Source organism: Asterias rubens, chromosome 1 (genome assembly GCF_902459465.1).
Source record: "Asterias rubens chromosome 1, eAstRub1.3, whole genome shotgun sequence".
NCBI lineage: Eukaryota > Metazoa > Echinodermata > Asteroidea > Forcipulatida > Asteriidae > Asterias > Asterias rubens.
In genome coordinates this window covers 31,284,192-31,312,068 of record NC_047062.1, presented here as the reverse complement: position 1 = coordinate 31,312,068, position 27,877 = coordinate 31,284,192, and the positions used below count along the sequence as shown (strand labels likewise).

The following is a 27,877-nucleotide window of genomic DNA, read 5'->3' as shown; positions in this document are numbered from 1 at the left end:
AAGGCCTTATGATTTTTTTAAAGCGAAAGGTTCACAAGGCTATAGCTTATGATTTTTTTAGAGCAAAAAGTTTACAAGGCCTGGTGATTTTTTTTAGAGCGAAAAGTTCACAAGTGAAAAGTTCACAAGGCTATATATAGCCTCATGATTTTTTTCAAGCGAAAAGTTCACAAGGCTACAATCGTTCACAATCCTTGAGGATTTTTTCAAGCAAAAAGGTTCACAAGGCTATATATATATAGCCTTATGATTTTTTTTCGAGCGAAAAGTTCACAAGGCTATATATAGCCTCATGATTTTTTTCAAGCGAAAAGTTCACAAGGCCTTATGATTTAACAAGGTTAAAGTTAACAAGGTTAATAATAGCCCGGTGATTTCGTTTGGAGCGAAAGGTTCACAAGGGAAAAGTTATGGATTTTTGGGAGCAAAAAGTTCACAAGGGTAAGGTTACAAGGCTTTAACCTTGTGATTTTTAAAGAGCGAAAAGTTCACAAGGCCTTATGATTTTTTTCGAGCGAAAAGTTAACAAAGCTATAGCCTTATGATTGTTTTAGAGTCCCGTTGGACTGGTCGACACGAGACCTAAGAATTATACCACAACGACGAAGACTGGTGGGCAATGGACTGCCGCATGGCCAGGCCGCAGGATGCTGCCAAGCCACCGGTCACGCCCGACTGGTTTATTGCGTAACAATAATATACAAATAACAACAATCACAACATGCTTCCACGTTATGTTTTTTTTACTTATTTTTTTTAGTTGGCCGAATTATAGTAATTTAGCCTTCGAGAAAGACTCTGCTTTTATTTGCAAGGCTATATATAAATAGCCTTGTTATTTTATTTTTGAGCGAAAAGATTACAAGGCCTTATGATTTTTTTAGAGCGAAAAATTTACAAGGCTATAGTCTTGTGATTTTATTTCGAGCGCAAAGTTCACAAGGCTATAGCCTCGTGCGTTTTTTCGTGCGAAAAGTTCACAAGGCTAAGTTATCAAGATAAAACAACAGGACTTTACCCCTTGTCGTTTTTTTTAAATTTTGGGCTAAAATTTGATAAAACAACTGGACTTATGACCCCTTGTGATTTGTTTTCCTTCAATTTTTAGCCCAAAATTGATAAGTATGTTTGAGATTTTGTCAATTTTTGCCCTCAATAAACATAGACTTACACTTTGGAAAAGAATCTGCCATGGGGGAACCCTTTGTAAATTTCTGAGGTTTTAATAATACAACCTGAAAATTCAGTGTTACTTTTCGACAAGTGTTTTCCTTTTATCAAATATTGTCAAATTGTGACCTCTATTGAGTCCTACTTCTTTGCCTTACTACGGAAGAAAAACAAAGCTTGTGCTATAGAGTCCGCACTAACTACCTTAGCTCCGATCCCTCCATGGTAGACTGGGCCCCTGTCTTTATCCGCAAGGATAAAGACAGGTCGCTGCCGCTAGATCCAGTGATTCCCATTGGATACAATGCACATGCAGTGACATAATGTCCAAATAGTCACTGCTCTCAAGTCTGCAATGTAATTTGACTGCGTATCTATATGTGAAACGACAGAGGTCAGAGGTCAACTACACGCCGGTTTTTGGCCGCTCTCTGGTGTTATTCACGAGCCTTGAAGAATGACGTCAGACGATCAGGCTACCTCCACGGCAGAAATCTTCTCCAGTTCTTTGCGGTTCTTGGTTCGATTCCCCAGCCTGCTGCCTTGATCCTTAGATTTCTTGGACTCTAACGAAGTACTTGCAGACAAACCCTGTCTCATGTTCCACTTTGCAGAATTACTAGGAGGAGCGAACTCCTGCGGCTGTTTTGACGTGTTAAGCGTGTCGTCGCAACTTTCTGTGGACGCAAACTTGCTCTTCTTCTTTGGAGTTTGTCTCATCGATGGCATCATCCAGTTGTACTGCTGTGGAGGAGCAAACTCTTGAGGGCGCTCTTCATGTACTTGCTTCTTCACCCTGTCCCATTGCGACTCTTCTGTTTATAAATAAGAATTGTAAACAAATTGTTAGTTTTAAATGACAGCTACCTGATAATAAAAGTTTAACAAAGTCTTCAATATCTTCAGTTGACATCAGGGGTGCGTTTTGGCGATTGCAACTGATACCTGATTTGTGTTGCGAGTACTTATGAAGCCATTTTGCTAAAAACAAAAACATGTGCGCACACACGGTGCCAGATTGAACTGAGAAGTCTCCCGATCAATCTACTCCACGGAAGTAGAATTAAGCAAGACAGTTCTCTAAGAACAAACTCTAACCGGCAAGCAGATACACACATGGTGTTACCGCAATACTAGTAATTTGCAGCCATTTTAAAGACACTGCACACTATTGATAACTGTCAAAGACTAGTCTTCACAGTTGGTGTATCTCAACATTATAATGCATAAAATAACAAACCTGTGAAAATTTCAGCTTAATCTATCGTCAAAGTTGCGAGATATTAATGAGAGGAAAACACACCCTTGTCGCACCATGGTCACACCAAGTTGTGTGCTTTCAGATGCTTGATTTCGAGACCGCAAATTCTAAATCTGAGGTCCCGAAATCAAACTCGCGGAAAATTACTTCTTTCTCAAAAACTACGTCACTTCAGAGGGAGCTGTTTCTCACAATGTTTTATACTATCAACCTCTCCCCATTACTCGTAATCAAGTAAGGTTTTATGATAGTAATTATTTTGAGTAATTGCCAATAGTGTCCACTGCCTTTAAAAACAAAAACATGTGCGCACACGCGGTACCAGATTGAACTGCGCATTGATATGTGCTACATTTGGACTAACAATTTGGTTCAGCATGCAACGTGACCAAGAAGACGAGACGTCCCTCCATGCAACGTTCTCAAAACACAGCCCTGGTACAATATTGTTATTGCGGTGTAAAGTCCTTCTGAACCGTTTATTTCAGCAAAGAGGATGTAGAAGGTTTTAGGAAGGTTAGGTTCCAAGGGGCTGTGTTATACTCAACAGGCCTGTAGCTTTAAACGGATTCATGAATTACTGTACATATATGTGACCTGTCACAACGAAATGAGCTATAAGTCGCATTGTGCCATTTCCCATTACAGACGGTCAAAGTCAAATCTTTCTCATTAGATAAGTGAGAACTCTCTTGTTTCCACAAGCTCTGTCGACTTGGAGGATTATTGTTACCCCAAGTATTGTATACCATTGGAAAGCTATTAATCTGCAGAATTCAGAAATGTGAATAGCTAATTTATTTTAAATTCCGACTTTTAGCTCATTTTGTTGTGACAGGTCACACATGTGCCCTGTGTATCATATCTAAGGCGAGTACACGCAAACATGCAGGTGAGAGTTCATGATACTATGTACAGCCACAGATCTGCTTTGATCATGAAACAGCCCCTTTAATCACAACAAGACTCTGAAATCCTAACTCTCCACAAGGTTTAGTGCATGTTCTTCTTTTACCATGTTTACAAGGTTTATCAACATACAATACATAATAGTAATAATAATAATATCGAAGTCTTATATAGCGCACGTATCTACCTAACGAGGTACTCAAGGCGCTGAGTATATACAAACTTTCAGAAAGATAGGCTATTGCAGTGATGAATGTTGAGACCCAATTAGTTAGCACCTTATAAGGGTTTACAAGGTGCTACGGCGCATTAAGCAACCACAGCCAGGAACATCGGGGCGAACCCCTTCTCTTTTCGATAAGTGCACTAGGTTCTTTTACATGCGTTACACAACACATGGGACCAACGGCTTTACGTCCCATCCGAAGGACGAAGCAATGGGTAAGTGTCTTGCTTAAGGACACAAGTGTCACGGCTGGGGATTCGAACCCACACTCTGCTGATCAGAAACACCAGAGTTTGAATTCATTGAATTCGATGACATGGTTTCATCGGAAGAGAGGGGACAGTAGAACAAAGGAACTCAAAACAAGCAATGCTGTCCTCGCACTGGACTCCTTTGTATTTTTACATCCTCACATTTTCTCATGCTCTTATGGAGAGTGTTTAGTTAGAGGGACAAAGGAAAGTCCTCACAAAGATAGCGAAAAATTGATGTATGTTTACAAAAACGTGTTCCCAAATGGACTAATTTTGGTTTAAGTACCGCAACTTCTCTGTAGAATGACAATACAATCCAAGGGGACGCATAGTAAACTGACCCTGTCAATTTACCGCAACTGTGATGTAAAACTAACAAGCGGAAAGAGGGCGCAGAAGACTTCCGCACAGCCACTGTAACTTAGAAAGAGCAACGGGAACAGCTCCTTGCTGTAAACCTACCGCGACCACGCTGTAAAAAAACTTTGCAAACGCTGCGGAATATAAGTCTAGGTGGGAACGCACTGTAGAATTACGCAAAAGCCAGTCACGGTAAATTTCCACGTGACAGCTGAAGGAAAAGTCCAATGGGAACATGGCTTTAATGTACTTCGAGTCTAATACTTTGCTAGAGCCTTCCGCATCAAGCGAACGACACAAACGCCCTAAAAAAGAACAAGAAGATGAAGAAGGGTACCCTACCTTTTCCAATATCCCAAGGTCTCGCCGGCGCCGTCTTGCTCAGCCTCTCTGCTAATCTCTTCTCATCCTCCTCCTTCTGTCTTCGTCTCGCTGACTCTGACTCCTCCTTCATCCTCGCATCTTCCTCCTCCTCCTGATGGTCCTTATCGCCCTCCTCCTCAACTATCTCCCCCTTGGCTCGGTTACGCTGCTTCACTTTATCTAGTCGGGCCTTGAGGGCCGCTTTGCGTTTCGCTTTAAGCTGGTCACTCTTGGTTCTCTGACCAAGCGTCTGAAAAAAGAAACGATTGCACAAAACGATATTCCAACTGTATTCTTGAAAAACATCTGTATCAATGTGCATTTGGAACTTTAAAGCTTGATTTCTCAAACCAAGGCCAACTGGGTCAATTTCACAAAGGGTTAGGACTATTCCTAACTTAGGACTATAGTCCTAGAAGATATTACAAACTGACGAGTAACTCGTCCTAACTCGAGATAAGACAAGTCTTAACTCTTTGTGAAATCCACCCTTGGTCCTACCATGGAGGTAGAGGTAGATACGAAAAGAGTGGAGTGTCCCCTTAAATTTCATGTATATAAATTAACTCAGAAATGAATACTTTCATCACCTTGTGATGGGTTTAGATCGCATCACAATTTTTATTCCATGAGGGGAGGCTTGTGTAAATCTCACTGAGAGTAGTAGTTTTGAAAAGAACTGGTGGTTGACAATCGTTGAGTTGTCAACCAACGGTTCTTCTCAGAACCAACTCTACTCAAAAAGAGATTCATAAATACCTCAGACAGTTTTGCTATTCCTATTGGTGGAGAGCGCGTCACGTGGGTGTGTATAAACCTTTGTTTATGACCGGTAAAAAGTGTTAATTCATGGGCGTGACACGCGACCTTGCACCTGTTCTTATAAGGCAGTTTCTTCACTCCTATTGGTAGAGAACAATGGCTGAAACAGATGTGCTACATCACGCGATACGCGCGACGCGCACAACATTCCCTTATAAAGAGTTGTTTACCCGAGGGGGGCGGAGGGCTTTACCATTTCATAGCTAGAGGGGTGTTGTGTTGAAAGAAATCTTTTAAAAATTATAATTTTTGCATTTGTTTTACTTTTTGACAAAAAAGTGATGATGTTTTTGACCGAAAAGGTATGAATGGGAATCAAAGTGTGTTGAATAGGTTTTCAACTAGTGGTTTAAACCCGCCGAGGCCTGGTTCTCTATAATTTACCTCGACTTCGTCTCGGTAAAATTATCAAGAACCAAGCCTCGTTGGGATTAAACCACTAGTTGGAAACCTCTTCACCACACATTGATTCCCTTATTTAAACATGGTGCTATCGCAAAACTAACCATGGTACTGGACACTATTGGTAATTGTCAAAGACCCGTCTTCTCACTTGGTGTATCCCAACATATGCATAAAATAACAAGTCTGTGAATGTTTGGACTCAATTACTCATCGAAGTTGCAAGAGAAGGGTTGTGGGTTCTGAGGTGTTGGTAGTGAGTTGTACTTTGGAATTTTGTTGCTGTAGGTTGTTGGGTTGTCGAGGTGGGTTATGGGTTTTGATATACATGTATGGGTGTCATGGCCGAGCGGATAAGAGCTCTGATGCTTCTGTTCAGCAGAGTGTGGGTTCGAATCCCGGTCGTGACACTTGTGTCCCTGAGCAAGACACTTAACTATAATTGCTTCTCTCCACCCAGGGGTAAATGGGGACCTATGAGGGCAGAGATGGTTCTTGTGATTGATTTAACCGAGTAGCGCATATTGATGTTGCACAGGCTGCATACTCCCCACCAGGGAGCTGAGATGGTTTAAGGAGTGATTTAAGGCCCAGTGACCATGGTAATAATGTGAAGCGCTTTGGGACGCCCTCCGGGTGTGAGAAGCGATATATAAAAACGGGTTATTATTATTATTATTATGCGGGTTGTGGGTTGAGGGCTGGTTGTGATGCCTATCCTAGACTGGGGGTCTGTCTTTCAGGTCCATGCCGCTAGATCCAGTGATTCCATTGGATACAATGATATTGGATAAACGTGCACCCATTATGCCCAAACAGTACACTACTGTCAAGTCCGCAATGGAATTTGACTGCGTATCTCTATGTGAAATTAATGAGTACAAAAGTCAAAACACACGCCAGTTTTTGATGCCGGTCTCTGGTGTTATTTGCGAGCCACGAAGTGTGGCGTCAGATGTTCAGGCTATGCTTATCCAAGTGCTAAACTACAAGTACCGTACAAACTAGTAAGGTTGCAGAGAAAACATCTCCTCAACTGTTTTCCCATAGTTTTCCTCTGAAGTAACGTAGTTTTTGAGAAAGAGGTTATGCAACTGAAAGCACACAAAGTTGTGCAACAAGAGTGTTTTTTCTTTCATTATTTTCTTGTAACTTCGAAGACCAACTGAGCCCAAATTTTCACAGGTTTGTTATTGTATGCAAATGTTGGGATACACCAAGTGAGAATGCTGGTCTTTAAAGGCAGTGGACACTATTGGTAATTACTCAACATAATTGTTAGCATAAAACCTTTCTTGGTGACAAGTAATAGGGAGAGGTTGATGGTATAAAACATTGTGAGAAACGGCACCCTCTGAAGTGCCATAGTGTCCGAGAAAGAAGTAATTTTCCACGAATTTGATTTTGAGACCTCAGATTTAGAACTTGAGGTCTCGAAATCAACCATCTAAACGCACACAACTTCGTGGGACAAGGGTGTTTTTTTCTTTCATTCATATCTCGCAAGTTCGATGACCGATTGAGCTCAAATTTTCACAGGTTTGTTATTTTATGTATATGTTGAGATACACCAACTGTGAAGGCTAGTCTTTGTCAAAGACCAGTCTTCTCACTGAGTGTATCTCAACATATGCATGAAATAACAAACATGTTAAAATTTGAGCTCAATTTGTCATCGAAGTTGCAAGATAATAATGACAGAAAACACCCTTGTCACACAAAATTGGGTGCTTTCAGATGCTTGATTTTGAGACCTCAAAATCTAACATGAGGTCTTGAAATCAAACTCATGGAAAAAAAAATTCTCAAAAACTACGTTACTTCAGAGGGAGCCGTTTCTCATAATGTTTTATACAATCAACAATTTCAACAGTGTCCACTGCCTTTAAAGGGAAGGTACACATTTGGTAATTGTCAAAGAACAGTCTTTTCACTTGGTGCATCCCAACAAAAGCATAAAATAACAAGCTTATGAAAATTTGGGCTCAATCGGTCAACGAAGTTGCGAGAAAATGATGAAAGAAACAACACCCTTATTGGACGAATTTGTGTGCTTTCAGATGGGAATAAAAGACTTCTAGCTAGAAGTCTTTTAATATTTTAGTGAGAAATTACCTCTTTCTCAAAAAACTATGCTACTTCAGAGGGAGTCGTTTCCCACAATGTTTTATACTATCAACAGCTCTCCAATGCTCATCACCAAGTCAGTTTTTAAGTTAATATTTGTTTTGAGTAATTACCAAACGTGTACCTTCCCTTTAACCACCTTTCAGTGATCACTTTGCAGAACAAGTTTGTATTTTTTAATTTGTTTTGTCATAATGAAACAATGATTTCTAACCCAGTAGAGAAATTGACTGTTCTCAAGAAATGTACCTCAAGACTTATTTTTATCTATTGAGAAAATGTGGCTTTTGTTCACCGTCTCAAAAATTTATTGAGCTAACCTATGGTAATATTTTTTAGAATATGCTGAAACATTTTGTTTAAAATTATCCTCTTGGAAACCCGGGCAATACAAAAAAAACACAACAAATCTTGCGTGTTCCGAAATAACATTCCCGTGGGCACATGATCGCAACCCATTAAAAGATTTGGGTATTGAAGATTTTGAAGATAATAATAGTGGAAACCTTACCCCTTCAAATATTACTTACTGAGGTGCTGTAGTTTTGGAGAAATGAGTAAAACAATGTCATGAAAATACGTTTGTAAATAATTCAAATAATTTTTGTGACATTGTTTTACTCATTTCCCAAACACTACAGCACCTCAGCACGTAATATTTTCATGGAAGCTTTCTACTATCATTATCTTCAAACTGTGTAAGTTTAGTGTAAATCTGTGGACATTGTGTTTTTTGTCCTACAAAAGTTACATAGACCCTTTAAACCACAAGAACGATCTACTGACTAGACTGAATCATTATGCTCAAGTAAAAAAGGAATCCTACATGAGTGAATACGGGCAGGCGCCCAATAGAGTGGTCTTTGTCAAATTGAAATATTCCTACCGTTCCCAACCCTTGAGACCTACTCAAAATAATTATTAGCATAAATCCTTACTTGGTAAAGAGTAATGGGTAGAGGTTGATAGTATAAAACACTGCGAGAAACAGCTCCCTCTGAAGTAAAGTAGTTTTCGAGAAAGAAGTAACTTTCCACGAATTTGATATCGAGACCTCAGATTTAGAATTTGAGGTCTCGAAATCAAGCATCTGAAAGCACACAACTTATGCGACAAAAGCATTTTTTCTGTCATTATTATCTGGCAACTTATTGGTAATTGTCAAAGACTAGCCTCCACAGATGGTGAACCTCAGCATATGATGGTTGAGACCTCAAGTTCTAAATCTGAGGTCTCAAAATCAAATTCGTGGAAAATTACTTCTTTCTCAAAAACTATGGCTCTTCAGAGGGAGACGTTTCTCACAATGATTTATACCATCAACCTCTCCCTATTACTCGTCACCAAGAAAGGTTTGATGCTAATAATTATTTTGAGTAATTACCAATAGTGTACACTGCCTTTAAAGCCATTGGACCCTTTTGGTAAACAGTATTGTCCAAGGCCCACACTTCGTGTATCACAGCTTCGATATCAAATAACAAACCCTGTGAAAATTTAGGCTCAATCGGTCATCGAAGTCGGGAGAAAATAACGAGAAAACCCACCCTTGTATCCGCCTGTTTCGCCGTGTCACGACATGTGTTTAAAATAAATCAGTAATTCTCGTTATCGACTCTGGCAACTTCGACGACCTATTGAGCTCAAATTTTCACAGGTTTGTTATTTTATGCATATGTTGAGATACAACAAGTGAGAAGACTGGTCTTTAACAATTACCAAAGGTGTCCAGTGCCTTTAAGAACCCTATCTTACACCTTACCATCAAACTTGAGGTTCTGGTAGTGAAGAGGCCCAGGACCTCGGCTCCTCATTTCTTCCTCCTCAGCCTCCCATTTCTTCCTCATCATCTTCCGATGCATGCCTCTAGAGAGAAGATCTGGCAGTGTTTCTTGCTTCATAGCTTTCTCTTTGTCGTCCTTCTCCCTAAGATATGCAAAACAAAAACAGGTATTAAAGTGAAGCTTATTATCTCATCCCCATCCGCCACCAGAGGGCAGTATTCTTCCCATCATGGCTGATTTAACAGTCTCCTCTTTCCCAATCCTTTAAAGGGTCTATGTACTTTTTGTAGGATAAAAACACAATGTCTACAGATTTACACCAAATTTACAGTTTGAAGATAATGATAGTAGAAAGCTACCCTGAAAATATTACTTGCTGAGGTGCTGCAGTTTTTGAGAAATGAGTAACACAATGTCATGAAAATAATTTTTGTCTCAGTGATCATGAGACGGCAAATTATTTATAGAATGTAAAAACGTTTTTTCATGACATTGTTTTACTAATTTCTCAAAAACTATAGCACCTCAGTAAGTAATATTTTAAGGGAAGCTTGCTACTGTCATTAGCTTCAAACAGGGTCAGTTTGATGTAAATCTGTGAACATTGTGTTTTGTGTTTGATACAAAAAGTACCCAAATCCTTGAAGGCCACATGCCAACAGATATTATTATCACAAGAGCGAAAATCTGGAAGTGATTCTTGCTTCATAGATTTCTCTTTGTCTTCCTTCTCCCTAAGTTATGCAAACAAAGACAGGTCAAGTTAACATGGTTAAAGGAACACGTTACTTGGATCGGTCGAGTTGGTCTTTGAAAAGCGTTTATAACCGTTTGTTATAAAATGCGTATGGTTAGAAAGATGTTTTAAAAGTAGAATACAATGATCCACACAAATTTGCCTCGAAATTGCGTGGTTTTCCTTTTACTTTGCGGGCCATTTATGGGAGTCAAAAATTTGACTCCCATAAATGACCGACCGTGTTTGACGGCGAGGTAAAGGAAAACCACGCACTTTCGAGTGATACTTGTGTGGATCATTATATTCTACTTTTAAAACATCTTTCTAACCATACGCATTTTATAACAAACGGTTATAAACGCTTTTCAAAGACCAACTCGACCGATCCAAGGCAACGTGTTCCTTTAAAGGGTGGTGTGAGTGCTGATGATGACTAGAGCAGGCTAGATGAAATGTTGAGACTAGCAATACTCATCCCACAAGAAGATTGATACAAAGACAGATACCTTCTCTGTGAGACCAAGACCAAAACCTAACCTCCAAATTCGAAACCAAGGCCAAGATCTTCCGTCTGAGATCAAGACCAAGACCTCAAGACCAAGTCAAAGACTTCCCCTCCAAGATCGAGACAAAAAACAAGACCTTCCCTTGTAGCTTAAAATCAAGACCAAGACCTCCGCACTGAGATCGTGACCAAGACCAAGAAATTGAGACCAAGTCCAAGAACTCACGTTCAAGTTCGAGACCAAGAGACCTCCCTCCTAACATTTAAACCAAGGCCATCTCTTTAAAACCGAGACCTTCCCTCCAAGACTGAGACAAGACAAAGACCTAACCTCCTAGGGGGAGACCAAGACCAAGACCTCCTCTGAGAACCAAGACCATGACCCCAATGTCTGACACCAAGACCCAGACCATGAACTTGGATAAATCTGAACTGTAGGCCTACACATAAACTGTTTGGGTTTTCCTCCAACATCTAAAACTGAAATTTCTTCATCATCTTCTCTACACAGCTACCTTCAGGGTCATAGTGCTAGTCACTTTTTAAGGGTAACTTTTTTAGCGCCATGAGGATGGATTTGTGCGCTTTATAAGTTTTCATTATTACTATTACTACTTATTTCATTACCAGAATGTAGAATAGTTTACCAAGTTCACTCTGTATGAGTGACTTCTTTGGAGTTGTATTTTTTTCAGCCTCCTAAACCAAAATGTTGCACAAATTGTGTGCTTTTACAAACTATGAATCAAATAGCGAGTGCGGAGACCAATCATTTATATCTGGTGATAATCTGGACTTACCTAAATGCCTGAGGATTAAGACGTTTATCAATGTTGATGAGCTCAGGAAGATCTTTCTTCATACAGCGTCTGGATCGTCCTAAGGTGTCCACAAAATCCATTCTGAGAAGAAGAGAAAAACAAGGAAAGTACAGACTTTAAATGTAGATTCATAAATACTCTGGACAGTTTCTCTACTCCTATTGGTGGAGAGCGCGTCACGTGCGGGGTGTTTAAATAAGGGAGTAAAAGTGTAGCGACGAGTTATTAAACGGCCGGTTTAAACCAGCAGGGTCGTTGCCGTGTGATAAAGGCCCAAGCCGAAGGCGAGGGCCTTTATCGCACGGCAACGACCCTGCAAGGTTTTTAACGGACGTTTAAGAACGAGTCACTATTCTTTTATTCCCATTCATAAATGCCCTTTTGTTAAAAAACTTTAAACAAAATACGATTATAGACACTTTGACAATTGAAAATTCGAGGTTTGAAATATTTTTTTCAAAAACTTTGTGAAGAATCTGTTTGATGCGCGTGGGTTGTGTGTACGCGCGCGTGCTTATAAAAAGATTACGCGCGCGCTTACATATATTACGCGCTGTATAGCTATGATTTACGTTCCGCGTGATAATCTGGCGCGCACGCGCCCGACATGCGGAAGCCAGCCAGTCTTAAACAGCTTCAGCTGTGTCTTTATCAACCGTTTAAACACCCCCACGAGACGCACTCTCCACCAATAGGAGTAGAGAAACTGTCTGGGGTATTTATGAATGGTTGATAATGACCAGTGTTTATGACCAGCTGGCTTCCACGTGTCACAAAGTTTTTAAAACAAATATTTCCAACCTTGAATGTTCAACTGTCAAAGAAGAAGAGAAAACAAGGAAAGTATGACTTTAAAATCCACTGAACACCATGGTAGTTACTCAAAGCAATTGTTAGCATAAACACTTACTTAATAACTAGCAATGGAGAGCTGCTGATTTGATAGTATAAAACATTGCGAGAAACAGCTCCCTTTGAAGTAACATAGTTTTTGAGAAAGGGGCAACTTTTCACCCAAGTAATTAAAGACATTCAGGCCTGAAGCCTTTCTCAGGCTTCTAAAAGCACACAAATTTGGGCAACAATGGTGTTTTTTCTTTAATTACTCTCTCGCTACTTCGATTGTTTTAAAAGTTTTCACACATTTGTATTTGATTCATATGTTGGGATACACTAACTGAGAATACTTGTCTTTGACAATTTAATTACCCAATGTAGCCAAATGTGCTGTCACCATCCACACTAAACACATTGGTCTTAAAAACATGGTTATAAATACTTACTTAGAGATATACCAAGTGAGGAAAGCACCTAAACATTTTCTACAAAGCAAAAATAAGCAGCAAATGAGATGGGATTTTTAGCTCGATTTTCCCCTCGAATGATTTCCTCACCATTGGTCTAGAGGATTGACAGGGCCAGGTACATCTGAGGCCCCCATCTCATACTCCAGCCCCGCCCTTTCTGCCTCCTGTTTTCCCCCTCCCCCTCCCTGGATGACTTCCTTACCATTGATCTAGAGGGTTGACAGGGCCAGGTACATCCGTGGCCCCCATCTCATACTCCAGCCCCGCCCTTACTGCCTCCTGTTTTCCCCCTCCCCCTCCCTGGATGACTTCCTTACCATTGGTCTAGAGGATTGACAGGGCCACATACATCCGTGGCCCCAATCTCATACTCCAGCCCCGCCCTTTCTGCCTCCTGTTTTCCCCATCCCCCTCCCTGGATGACTTCCTTACCATTGGTCTAGAGGATTGACAGGGCCAGGTACGTCCGTGGCCCCCATCTCATACTCCAGCCCCGCCCTTTCTGCCTCCTGTTTTCCCCCTCCCCCTCCCTGGATGACTTCCTTACCATTGGTCTAGAGGATTGACAGGGCCAGGTACATCCGTGGCCCCCATCTCATACTCCAGCCTCGCCCTTTCTGCCTCCTGTTTTCACCCTCCCCCTCCCTGGATGACTTCCTTACCATTGGTCTAGAGGATTGACAGGGCCAGGTACATCTGAGGCCCCCATCTCATACTCCAGCCCCGCCCTTTCTGCCTCCTGTTTTCCCCCTCCCCCTCCCTGGATGACTTCCTTACCATTGGTCTAGAGGATTGACAGGGCCACATACATCCGTGGCCCCCATCTCATACTCCAGCCCCGCCCTTGCTGCCTCCTGTTTTCCCCCTCCCCCTCCCTGGATGACTTCCTTACCATTGATCTAGAGGGTTGACAGGGCCAGGTACATCCGTGGCCCCCATCTCATACTCTGGCCCCGCCCTTGCTGCCTCCTTTTTTCACAGATTTACACTAAACTTATACAGTTTGAAGATGATGATAGTATAAAGCTTCCCTGAAAATATTACGTGCTGAAGTGCTGTTGTTTTTGAGAATTAAGTAAAACAATGTCATGAAAATAATTTTCGTCTCATGAGACGAAAATTCTTTTAATCATTTACAAACGTATTTTCATGACATTGTTTTACTCATTTCTCAAAAACTACAGCACCTCAGTAAGTACTATTTGAAGGGAAGCTTTCCACTATCATTATCTTCAAACTGTGTAAGTTTAATGTAAATCTATGGACATTTTGAAAAGGTACCCAAATCCTTTAAAAGCCATTGGACCCTTTCGGTACAGAAACAAAAAAAGTTAACAGATTTACAAATAACTTACAGGGTTTACAGAAGGTAGTGGTAAAAGACTTCTCTTGAAATATTCTTCCATGAAATGCTTTAATTTTTGAGAAAAAAGTAAAAACAATATCAATTCTCGATAGCGAGAATTACGGATTTATTTTAAACACATGTCATGACACGGCGAAACGCGCGGATACAAGGGTGGGTTTTCCCGTTATTTTCTCCCGACTCCGATGACCGATTGAGCCTAAATTTTCACAGGTTTGTTATTTATCAATATAAACCACAAGGGAAACTGACTGGGTAAATTTGTAAATGATTTTTGGGGTTGAACAAAGAATTGACTAGAGTGGGATTCGAACCAACGACCTCCGGATTAACGTGCCGGTTTGTTATTTGATATAGAAGTTGTGATACACGAAGTGTGGGCTTTGGGCAATACTGTTTACCGAAAGGGTCCAATGGCTTTAAAGGAAAACGTTGACCTTGGATCGGACAATGAAATGCATTTGATTAGAAAGATATTTTAAAAGTTGAATATAATGATCCACACAAACATGCCTCGAAAGTGTTTTCCTTGTATGCCGTGGACTAAAACACAGTCAGCAACCTAATTAAGGGAGTCAAAAATTTTATTCCCATAAATGGCCAACTGGCCTGATCCAAGGCAACGTGTTCCTTTAAAGATGGGCTCACACATGTGTAGGTCTGCTTGGAATCAGTAGAGAAAGTTGATGGTTAAAAAAAACAGTCACAGGTTCTGTTTAACCCTTTAGGAAAATAAGCGTAAGGGCACAACTCTTTACCTGCTGTCAGAATGGCTCCTTTTGACATCTCCTCCTAGAGCTTTATCTTGGTCTCTAAGGCTGCCCTGAAAACACAACAAAAAAATCAAGTCTTGAAACACTAAAACATACCATCGTTACCTGGTATTTACTTCTTTTGGGAAGGAACATTACAGAATTGGTTTTTGCTAACAGAACAGTTGCTGGCAGTGTAAGCACTTTATGTAATCCACCATCAATACATAAACTGACAAACCTGTAGAAGTTTGAGATCAATCGGCCATCTGGGTCACGAGAGAATAGTGAAAAACCGATTACAAATTTTGCATTGCATCGATGCCAAAATTAAAATGAATCAAACGCTCACTGAGCGATAAACTCCAAACGCAAAGTTAGAATATTTATTTCTCATCAAATATGACATTTCAGACAGAAATATTTCAAGGGATGTTTTCTACTATCATCATCATCAGACCGTGTAAGTTTTATGTACATCTGTGATCTTCACGATTTTTGTTTCTTACCATTTCTGTAACGTTCCTTTAAAGGCAGTTTGGTAATTACTCAAAATAATTATTATCATAAAACCTTTCTTGATTACGAGTAATGGGGAGAGGTTGATAGTATAAAATATTGTGAGAAACAGCTCCCTCTGAAGTGACGCAGTTTTGGAGAAAGAAGTAATTTTCCACGAATTTGATTTTGAGACCTCAGATTTAGAATTGGACGTCTCAAAATCATGCATCTCAAAGCACACAACTTCGTGTGACCATGGTGCGACAAGGGTGTATTTTCTTTCATTAATATCCCGCAACTTCAACGACCGATTGAGCTCAAATTTTCACAGGTTTGTTACTTTATGCATATGTTGAGATACACCAAATTTGAAGACTAGTCTTTGACAATACCCGATAGTGTCCAGAGTCTTTAACACAGATGTGTGTTGGGCATTGTATACTCACTGTTTTATCAGAACATAGAGTAAGGACAGAGAACTATCACAGGCAAATCACTCAGGTGGGATTTGAACCCATGACCTTTGCATTGCTAGAGCAGACACATGTATAACTCGGGAAAGTACTGAGTATACAGTGCTTTCATACACATCGGTGTAAACAAATTATATTATTTATCTCCGATGCAAAACCTGGAATATAGGCCCTATTATAGTTAAAACAAACTTTTCTTAAAGTCACCTGGAAGTGGTATTTTTATTCAAAATAAAGCTTTTGTCAACAATCATAATATGTGTTTTGATGAGTAGAATATGAACAAATAGTTGACTAAGGTTCCAAAAAATTTGTTTTATTTTTATTTTTCAAGAGTTAGGCCCGACCCGAGAGGGCGCTGTCCATGACGTCAATCGAGGCACGATAGTTGAAGAGAAAATGTGTAGTCTGGCCTCGTATACTGGGTACCTGATCGGTATGATGCATACGTACAGAACTATGGTCACGAACCATGTCTGCACGCACTATGGCTGCTGTGCGGACGGTCCACTCGGATTACCCTGCACGGACAATGGCATGCAGTGCCAACACAAGATAGCTTGGCGCTTGACGATTGGTGTAAGCTAAAAACATGCCCTCAAAGTTGAAACATTACCCAAATTGTTTTCTCATCAGGCAAATGCTCCTTTAAGTTCATCACGTCTTTCAGGTACCTTCTTCGACGTCCCACTAGCAAGAAAAATTGTTGGGATGGTGTCATGTTTCAGAATACCTTTTCTTTTCATGTCAAATGTGTGGTGTATTGTTTTCCGGATTCGAAGCACGACGGTTCGAAGTGTTCGCTGCACAGCGCTGAAAAAAGACAATGGACCGACCACTTTGCAAACTGACCCCATTTAAAGTTGTTTTACTGCATTTACCAGCAATACACCTGGTCGGCATTGCCGGAAAAATGCAAGAAAAAACTTTTTTTCAAAACGTACAAACTCACGACTAGGACTTGCATGTACTTCCACATGTGTTCGATGTTCGATCAAGGCAAGGTCTGCCTCGATTGACTTCACAAAAGGGGTAGGCGGAGTCACCCCATAAACAACTTTATTTATTTTTTTAACATATAAATCGTGACAAACAATTACTAAAAAAAATATGTTATTGTTTATCAACATTATACTCTTATGTTTGGAGAAAAAAAAATATTTTTCCAGGTGACTTTAAGTTTTAGCTGTTTTGAAACAGGAAACCCACTTCACAGTCCATAAGGATGTAGGCATGGGTAGCATCCACTAGGAGCCACCTACTCCTAGGGCTGAAACAGGGTTACCCCCTTCACAGTCCCTAAGGATGTAGGCATGGGTACCATCCACTAGGAGCCGCCTACTCCTAGGGCTGAAACAGACTTACCCCCTTCACAGTCTGTAAGGATGTAGGCATGGCTGTCATCCACTAGGAGCCACCTACTCCTAGGGCTGAAACAGACTTACCCCCTTCACAGTCTGTAAGGATGTAGGCATGGCTGTCATCCACTAGGAGCCACCTACTCCTAGGGCTGAAACAGACTTACCCCCTTCACAGTCTGTAAGGATGTAGGCATGGGCATCATCCACTAGAAGCCACCTACTCCTGGGATTGAAACAGACTTACCCCTTCACAGTCCATAAGGATGTAGGCATGGGTACCATCCACTAGGAGCCACCTACTCCTAGGGCTGAAACAGACTTACCCCTTCACAGTCCCTAAGGATACAGGCATGGGTATCATCCAATAGGAGCCACCTACTCCTAGGGCTGAAACAGGGTTACCCCCTTCACAGTCCCTAAGGATGTAGGCATGGGTATCATCCACTAGGAGCCACCTACTCCTAGGGCTGAAACAGGGTTACCCCCTTCACAGTCCCTAAGGATGTAGGCATGGGTATCATCCACTAGAAGCCACCTACTCCTGGGATTGAAACAGGCTTACCCCTTCACAGTCCCTAAGGATGTAGGCATGGGTATCATCCACTAGGAGCCACCTACTCCTAGGGCTGAAACAGACTTACCCCCTTCACAGTCCCTAAGGATGTAGGCATGGGTATCATCCACTAGGAGCCACCTACTCCTAGGGCTGAAACAGGGTTACCCCCTTCACAGTCCCTAAGGATGTAGGCATGGGTATCATCCACTAGGAGCCACCTACTCCTAGGGCTGAAACAGGGTTACCCCCTTCACAGTCCCTAAGGATGTAGGCATGGGTATCATCCACTAGGAGCCACCTACTCCTAGGGCTGAAACAGGGTTACCCCCTTCACAGTCCCTAAGGATGTAGGCATGGGTGTCAACCACTAGGAGCCACCTACTCCTAGGGCTGAAACAGGGTTACCCCCTTCAAAGTCTGTAAGGATCATCCACTAGGAGCATGGCTGGTGGAGCAAAATGCACTACCTTCAAAACTTTTTTAGGGAGTGAAACATGCATCTTACATTATTTACCTTGATTTATCCAATGCATTTTCTTCTTCTGCTGTAAGGACTTTATCCTTCTCAGCTCGGGACTGAACTCCGTCATTCTTCTTGGTCCAGATACTTGCTTTCTGTGAAAAAAAAAAAAAAAACCAATAACCACAAGGAAACTGACAGGGTAAAGTTTTGAATAATTTTGATTGGAACTTGAAATGTTAAAGACAGTGGACACTATTGGCAATTGTCAAAAACTAGCCTTCACAGTTGGTGTATCTCAACATGCATAAAATAACAAACCTGTGAAAATTTGATATCAATCGGTCGTCGAAGTTGCGAGATAGTAATGAAAGAAAAAACACCCTTGTCACACGAAGTTGTGTGCATTTAGATAGTTGATTTTGAGACCTCAAGTTCTAAACTTGAGGTCTCGAAATCAAATTCGTGGAAAATTACTTCTTTCTCGAAAACTATGGCATTTCAGAGGGAGCCATTTCTCACAATGTTTTATACCATCAACCTCTCCCCATTACTCGTCACCAAGAGAGATTTTACGCTAATAGTTATTTTGAGTAATTACCAATAGTGTCCACTGCCTTTAACTTGAGTTTGATTGCTTAAAGGGTCTGGGTACTTTTTGTAACACAAAACACGAAATCCACAGATTTAGATTAACTTACATACACCGTTTGAAGATAATGATAGTAGAAAGATTTCCTTAAAATAATTACTAACTTGCTGAGGTTCTGCAGTTTTAGAGAAATGAGTAAAACAATGCCACAAAAAAATAATGTTTGTCTCAGTTTTTGTCGTAAAAAGTATTTTAATACTTTTTACAGCAAAGCTGCATTTTTATCATAACTAGTTTTTAATACGTTTTTACATGCTGAAACAATTTTCACTGAGACGAAGATTATTTTTGTGACTCAGGTTTTACTCATATTATTTGCGATAAAAAAGTGCGACAAGTGCAATTGGTTCTTTTACATGCGTTACACAACACATGGGACCAACAGCTTTACGCCCCTTTCGAAGGACGAAGCAATGGTGAAGTGTCTTGTTACGGCTAGGGATTCAAACCCACACTCTGCTGATCAGAAACAACAAAGTTTGAATTCAGTGCTCTGTACCGCTTGGCCACGACACTTCCATGGGGGTGTCAAACATAGGTGAACATAGTAAATAACCACCTTTTCAGACAGAGTCTCATTTCAGTTCATCCAAGGTCCAGCCTACCTTAGGAACAGGTTTAGCCTTGACTGTAGTAGAGTTCTCTTGAAGTTGTTCTTTGCCGAGTGCCTCTTGTTTCAGGAATAACTCTGCTTTCAAACCCACAAGCTGCAAAAAAAGAAAGTGATCACATTGATTAATGTCAAGTTATTAACTCCAGTCTCCTGACGATGACTAGAGCAAGGCTTGCCATGCAATGCCTAGAATATATTCATTTCTGTTTTAGTGTGAACTTTTTGGGGGGTGTTTCATAATAACTTGGGTAGCATCTCAGCATGAAAAGTTGGTTTTCCATTAAAAAATTATTTCACCTCCTGAAACTGAAAAGCTGAAGGTTCCTACTTGGATATATCCATGGTCTACATATTTTACAGTTACACAAAACGTTGAGCGATTGAGTCACTCGATCGTATTGGTACATTTTTCAATGTTCCTTAATTTTGTTTTTAATTCTTTATTTAAAAGCCAGAATAAACTTTAGGTTTTTTGTATCTCAATTTGATCAGTGAAAAACTTCATGATGGACCGTGTTCTGAGTCTGTGTTCAGTAGAAAGGGTAGAAGAGTTGACTTGTAGGCCTAGATGATTGTATAGGGAAAAGTTTCTGTATCACACACCACCACTTTTTCATTCAATATGAAATAATATCAAGTCTAATTAGGCCTACCTCAATGAGATAATGTAGGCCTACTTCTAGAAACTATAAGACTCCCCTGTGAGCCTTATGTAGGGGTCACATAATTATTTAGGGCCTTCTTAACGCTTTACGTTTTTCAAATCAGCATTGATGAGTGAAAGTTTTATGACCGTTAGCCAGCCAAAACTGAAGTTTCCTGTGTACTGTACAACTAAAGCTTTCCCCAACCTACTCAATATACATTCATAATGCTTTTTTTCCTTTTTGTTGAGTGAAATTAAAAAACATCGTCAAAAATTACAATTTTCTGCATGAAAAGTGGTGGCAGGGAAACGGATGTATTAACTGGGGCACTGATTCCTTTTTCGAAATTTTAACATTAATTTCGAAAAAGGCGGAAAAATAGGCAGAAAGGTTTCCGTATGGCGCCACCACTTTTTCATTCGGTATGAAATAATAGTATCTAATTTACCTCAATAATAAGATATCCCTTTTTGTAAAAATGAGTGAAAAAGTGGTGGCGCCATACGTAAAGTTATCCGAATAGGCTTAGGCCTACAAACAATAGTACAAATACACGTACAATGACCGATAATGTCAAAATTTCTAAAAAAAGGAATACAGCGCCCCAGTTACACTGGGTCTGTGTTGTATTGATTGATGACTTTAGAAAGAAATTAATTTATTTTGATCTGGTGGATGGAAGTGTGAACTTGAAGTGGAGGAAAAATAAAGTAAATTCCATTCAACAGTGTTCAAATTTCAATTCAACAACCATCATCAATCATGCCATTATCATCATATTATGTCATGACCATGACAACATCAACAATCGATCGTGACAATTAATTCAAACTTTCAAAGAGTTCTTACGAGGAATAATTCACTTCTAATCTATTTACTTGCCTGAGTTCATGTTTCCACTGAGGTGTGGTCTACAGGGGAACGTATCTGTAGATAAACCACAATTTCAGATAATGTGGCTATTGCTGCAGTCCAATGTGAATGTACAGTAGGTTGTTGTTGGCAATCAAATTCGGTTTAAGGGCGCCGCCATCTTTTAAGCTAAACCACGGTTTTCTGTTACCGACAATAGAGGGCGCTATACTACAAGAGCCGTCGTGTGAATTAAGGCCGTGTCCGAAACGGCGACTTCGGCTACAGCTACGGCTAGATCGCGTGCGTCTGCCTATTCTTCAACACTGGTAGACGCGCTGATCTAGACGTAGCTGTAGCCGAAGTCGTCGTTTCGGACACGGCCTTAATTATACCAGACTGAAGTGAGCACCAAATTTGGGCCCAACACCAAATTTGGTGATGGCAAAAAAATTTGGTGCTAGCACCAAATTTCGATATAACTGTCAACGACCGTCATTACCCGTCGAAGACAGTGCGGAAGGATTGTACACGCGTAAGGTATGGGTAGATTCAAAGCCAAGAGTTCCATCTTAATTAGCAAAAATTATTAATTTTTATTTCATAAATCTATTCCTCATACCTCTGGCTATATCAGATTAGCGCCCCAGAGTGTTAAGTCTGCTAATTAGCTCAGCCCAACTAAGTTAATCAGGGAAGATTTTACGAATTTGTGTACTTTTACGCTATACTTATATAACAAGCGCGTAGGGTATGGGCAATTACAAAGCCACGAGTTCCATCTTAATTGGAAAATATTATTAATTTTTATTTCATAAATCTGTTTCTCATACCCCTGGCTATATAAGCCCAGCGCCCCAATGTGTTAAGTCTGCTAATTAGTTCAGCCCAATTAATTTAATAAGGGAAGAATTTACGAGTTTTTCTACTTTATACGCTGTTTATATGATATGCAAAGAACAAGTGTATAGGTATGGGCAATTAGAAAGCCAAAAGTTCCATCTTAATTGGAAATTATTGTTAATTTTTATTTCATAAATCTATTCCTCATACCCCTGGCTAACTCAGACTAGCGCCCCAACTTGATAGGTCTGCTAATTAGCTCAGCCCAATTAATTTAATAAGGGAAGAATTTACGAGTTTTTGTACTTTATACGCTGTACATGACGCTATACATGAACAAGCGTAAGGTATGGGCAATTAGAAAGCCAAGAGTTCCATCTTAATTGGAAAATATTATTAATTTTTATTTCATAAATCTATTTCTCATACCCCTGGCTATATCAGATCAGCGCTCCAACTTGATAAGTCTGCTAATTAACTCAGCCCTATTAATTTAATCAAGGAAGAATTTTCCAATTTTGGTACTTTATACGCTGTATATACCATACTAAGAACTAGCGTGAGGTTTGGGCAACTACAAAGCCAAGAGTTCCATCTTAATTGGAAAATATTATTAATTTTTATTTCATAAATCTATTTCTCATACCCCTGGCTATATCAGATCAGCGCTCCAACTTGATAAGTCTGCTAATTAGCTCAGCCCAATTAATTTTATCAAGAAAGAATTCACGAGTTTTTGTACTTTATACGCTGTATATGCTATAATAAGAACTAGCGTGAGGTTTCGGCAACTACAAAGCCAAGAGTTCCATCTTAATTGGAAAATACTATTAATTTTTATTTTATAAATCTGTTCCTCATACCCCTGGCTATACAATCCCAGCGCCCCATAGTGTTAAGTCTGCTAATTAGCTCAGCCCAACTAAATTAATCAGGGAAGATTTTACGAATTGTTGTACTTTAAACGCTATACTTATATAACAAGCGCGTAAGGTATCGGCAAATACAAAGCCAAGAGTTCCATCTTAATTCGAAAATATCGTTCATTTTTATTTCATAAATCCATTCCTCATACCCCTGGCTATATAAGCCCAGCGCCCCAATGTGTTAAGTCTGCTAATTAGCTCAGCCCAATTAAATTAATCGGGGAAGACTTTACGATTTTTGGTACTTTATACGCTGATACTTAGACAACAAGCGCATAAGGTATGGGCAATTACAAAGCCAAGAGTTCCATGTTAATTGGAAAATATTAATAATTTTTATTTCAGAAATCTGTTCCACATACCGCTGGCTATATGAAATTAGCGCCTAAATGTGTTACGTTGGCTAATTAGCTCAGCCCAATTTGATTAATAAAGGAAGAATTTACGAAATTTGGTAATGTATGTGCTTTCATGCTAATACATGCGTAGGGTATAATTATGCAAAAACGAAACAAACGAATTCCAGCTAAGTTGAAAAATATTACTCTTATTTAAATCATAAGTCTGTTCCTCATACCCATGGCTAAATGCGATCAGCACCCCGACGTGTTATCTTGCCTAATTAGCTCAGCCCAAACCTTACGCTTGTTCTTTGTATAGCATTATGCAGCGTTAAAAGTAGAAAAACTCGTATGTTCTTCCTTGATTAAACTAATTGGGCTGAGCTAATTAGCAGACTTAACAAGTTGGGGCGCTAGTCTGACATAGCCAGAGGTATAAGGAATAGATTTATGAAATAAAAATTATTAATATTTTCCAATTAAGATGGAACTCTTGGCTTTGTAATTACCCATACCTTACGTCGTTGTTATTTAAGTATATACTGCGTATACAGTACAAAAACTCGTAAAATCTTCCCTTATTAAATTAATTGGGCTGAGCTAATTAGCAGACTTAACAACTTGGGGCGCTAGTCTGATATAGCCATGGGTATAAGGAATAGATTTATGAAATCAGTCCCATGTTTCGATCGTATGTCAAACACGTGTAAAACAAAAACTTCTCAGATGCTAATCCCCTTAACAAAAGGCTGTATAGAAAGTGTACAGACTACTTGGTAGGGACAGAAAAGCGTTGGGTCACGTGGGGAAGGGTATCCTTCCATAATAATAATGGGGATCAATGGCAGGGAAAAGTCGGGTTCAACGGGGTGAAAAGAAACTGACGAAATTACCCGAAAACAAATTGAGAAATTGGCAGATAGCGACTAAAGATTGATCTGTTAAAAAAGTAATTATATGTAAAGAGCGAAGAAAACTGTCTTGGAAAAAGAAAAGTTATTTGGGATATTGAAACCATACAAATAGTATAATCCAATTAATAAATTTTTAATTTCTCACTACGTGTCTATCAAAACAGGTGTTATACCTACTTCTCAGCGGATGGTGGTATTGATCAACTTCTAAATTCTCCATACCTTAAGACAACAAATCTCAGTACTATTATTCTGTGTCTTCTATTTTCTTCTAGGGTCATTGTTCACTTAATTATCAGTCAATAATAATCTCACCATGTAAACACTGGTTTAATAATTTCACGAGTTTACCCCATGCAAGAAGACGTACCCGATCACCCCTTTTAAAATAAATAGTTTCAACTCTTGCAGGGCCCGCCCATTTAGTACCTAATATGGTCACAAAAGTTGGGCAAGAAAATTCTAGAAGGTCCGGCTTTGTTATGCAAATGTCAAAGCTGGTTGCTGATTGGCTGGGGGCTGGACGGAGGACGCCGGCTTGGGTCGTAGGTGAAAATCTGCATGATTTGCACATTTCAAAGAAAAAATGGAGGACTTTGAAAAGTTTCCGTGTCTTTTATCTCCAAGAAATTCAGCTTTTCACCGGATTTCCGAGTTCAAACTACTACAAAAGTGTAATGGTGAGTTGAGATTTTTTTTGTCTTGAAAATAAAAGTGCTGCAAAGAATTTTCATTCGCAGAATTTGAAGAAATGTTGGATTTTACAACACAACCCGCAGGCCGAAAAGTAAAATAAAAAAATACATGTGTTGACTCAATTATTCGGTGCGCAGACGACATTGTTGAAATGTGCAGGTTAGAATTACCGAATATGTTGTCCGAAAATTCTCCAAATTGAAACGTATTATGCACGACTAAAATTCTTTTAAAAGAATTCTTTTGTGTGAAAGGGGAAGGCAAATTCATACTTGAAGCCATGTGCAAACAGACCATGAGATGAGAATAGTGAGACCACAAAAATTATTTTGATGTGCATCTCATAGAGATTTTTTTGTGTTACAATGTTGCAGTGCTACAGTGCGTGCGCGCCATTATGAGTGAACGGCGTGCAATGCAAACGGACAGCGCGCACACGCACTGCGACATTGTAACACCCCTGTTACAGAATGGTTTAGCCCAACAACAAAATAATGCGTTTGCAAAGCGATGGGACAGGTTCAAAATATGAACCTGGGATTTCGCTCCGGGATCTGGTAAGTTTTTGTCCATTTTTCTTCAAAATATTTCCTAAATGGTGTTTTGAGTATTATGGCAGGCTGCATTAGACATTGCGGATTAAGTTCGTACCCTCAGAATTTGTGTCATGATTTTTGAAAGTGGTAAAAATGGGGCAAATCTGGTGACTAGCTGTCGAAATTGTATGTGTTGGACCAGATCAACCGTTTCCGCTCAAAGGAATCTCGTAACCCTCCGGCCTGGCGGCCACGGGAGGAGGGTTACATTATCGAAACCATAGAGTAAGGACAGAGAAACTAGCTACGATTATTTAATAATAGTGAGTTATTATACCAAAAATTCATCATTTTTATAAATGTTTGATTTTTTGGCATAACCTACGACAGGAAACTTTATTCTCAGCATGATTAAGCCTGACGAAAATACAGACCGCGAGTAAACAGCAGAGCTTCTGTCACCGCTGGAGCTTGCACAGTCTGTCTCTCGGTAAACGGGGGGTAAGCAAAGTAAAAGTTGGGGTCGAAAACATGTAAGTGTAGTGCCCAAAATGTCCCTAAATTCCCAGGTTCAAATTCCTTTACAACGAAAACATCGTTGTGAACGTTGTGAAAAACAAACTAGTAACTCACCATGAACTTGTTGTGGTGTAGATGTGTCCTTGAAACTCAGTAAATGGTAAAACCTTGAATGTGCTGGAGAGGAATGTGAGAGACTGTACACAAATGGTCCATTCATTTTGTTCTTTAAAAATGGCGGCGGTGCAATGTGCCTGTGTGTCACGTGATCATATGCACTGCGATATTGAAAATAACTGAGGGCGTCCTCTACTCATTATTGGACACAGAGCCGATGGGTGTCACGAGGGTGAACCCCAGTACATTTTAAATAAAAGTCCTATTCAACCAACGCTAAATTGTACATAGTTTATTAATATATTTTGAATATTGTTCAAAAATACACAAACAATATTTAGAAGTCCCCCGCTCATTAAAAACAAAAACGAACAAAAAATGCATTGACATTATTGACTTCAGTTTTCCTGAATTATATTTTATTGGGGTATTAACTCCGGGTTCCCCCGAGCCTTACGGTCGGTGTCGCATGCAATTATGTCCTCTAGTCAATACTATCCGGAGGACATTATTGCATATATGCAATAATGTCTATGCAATAATGTCCGCCGGACGGTTTTGCGAAAAAGTTTCCGTATGGCGCCACCACTTTTTCATTCGATATGAAATAATAGTATTTAATTTCCCTCAATGACATATCCCTTTTTGTAAAAAGGAAGAATGAGTGAAAAAGTGGTGGCGCCATACGGAAAGTTGGTTTGGCATATGCAATCGTGTCCGCCTGGACGCTACTGCATAATGCAATTGTGTCCGCCCGGACACATTTGCATATGCAGTTGTGTCCGCCCCGTGCAAAACCGTCCTTGCAGTAAATTTAAAGCTCTTGGTTGACGGAACACGTTCGCCATTTATTACAAGTATAAGTGCATGTCATGAAGGACATGGGAAATGTTTGGCCGTTGGGTATTCGCTGCAATCATAAAATACTTGAATATTCATGCTGCATATTATGTAGGTTCAGTGCATGCACGCTCGCTTCATGGGCGTCAATCGGGGGGGGCAGGGGGACATGCCCCCCACCTTTTGGAGGGTGGGGACACAATATCAAATGTGTCCCTCCCCCCCCAGCTTTTTGACAACCTTTATCATGAAGCCCAAGTTTTGCACTGTGTAAGACGAAACACTGTGTCCCTATATGGGCATTAATCCTGTGGGCAAAGAATGACACAATATCCCCCTCAAAGTTGGCCCTAGGTTGCATCACAGAGCATCTAGAATGCAAAATTTTCCCGGGCCCTTAATCGGGCCCGCACCCGCACGCCGTGCGTAAAGGCTTCTCACACGAATGCTCCATCGTTGAGAGATTTGCACCTTCCCCTTGAAAGAGTGGAAGGGACGTGTATCCCACCCCACCCCACCCCATTTTCGAAGGGTGGGGGACACATTATCAATATTCCCCGTCTCGTTTGACCACCTTTATCATGAACATCGTGTTGTGAACTGTGGAACTGTGGAGCACTGGAACACAATATTGTTTTGTTTCGTTTGCCTCTTGGCCGCTATTCTGTTCATCCTATGTCTCTCCATCCACTGCAGGCTGGAGGAAGGCCTCTCCATCATTGTTCCATCTCGATCTTTCCTGTGCGCGTCGCATCCATGTTATGGTTGCACCCTCTGTGATGTCGTCCACACCGGGCCCATCTCCGTCTCGTATGTGTTCTCGGGGTCCATTCCGTAATGCAATGTGTCCATCTTTTGTCAT

At 40.3% G+C, this 27,877-nt stretch overlaps 1 pseudogene; it reads right to left on the bottom strand.

The window, feature by feature from the left end:
* Positions 1 to 1,565: 1,565 nt before the first annotated feature.
* LOC117294558 lies at positions 1,566 to 27,877 on the bottom strand (annotated as a pseudogene).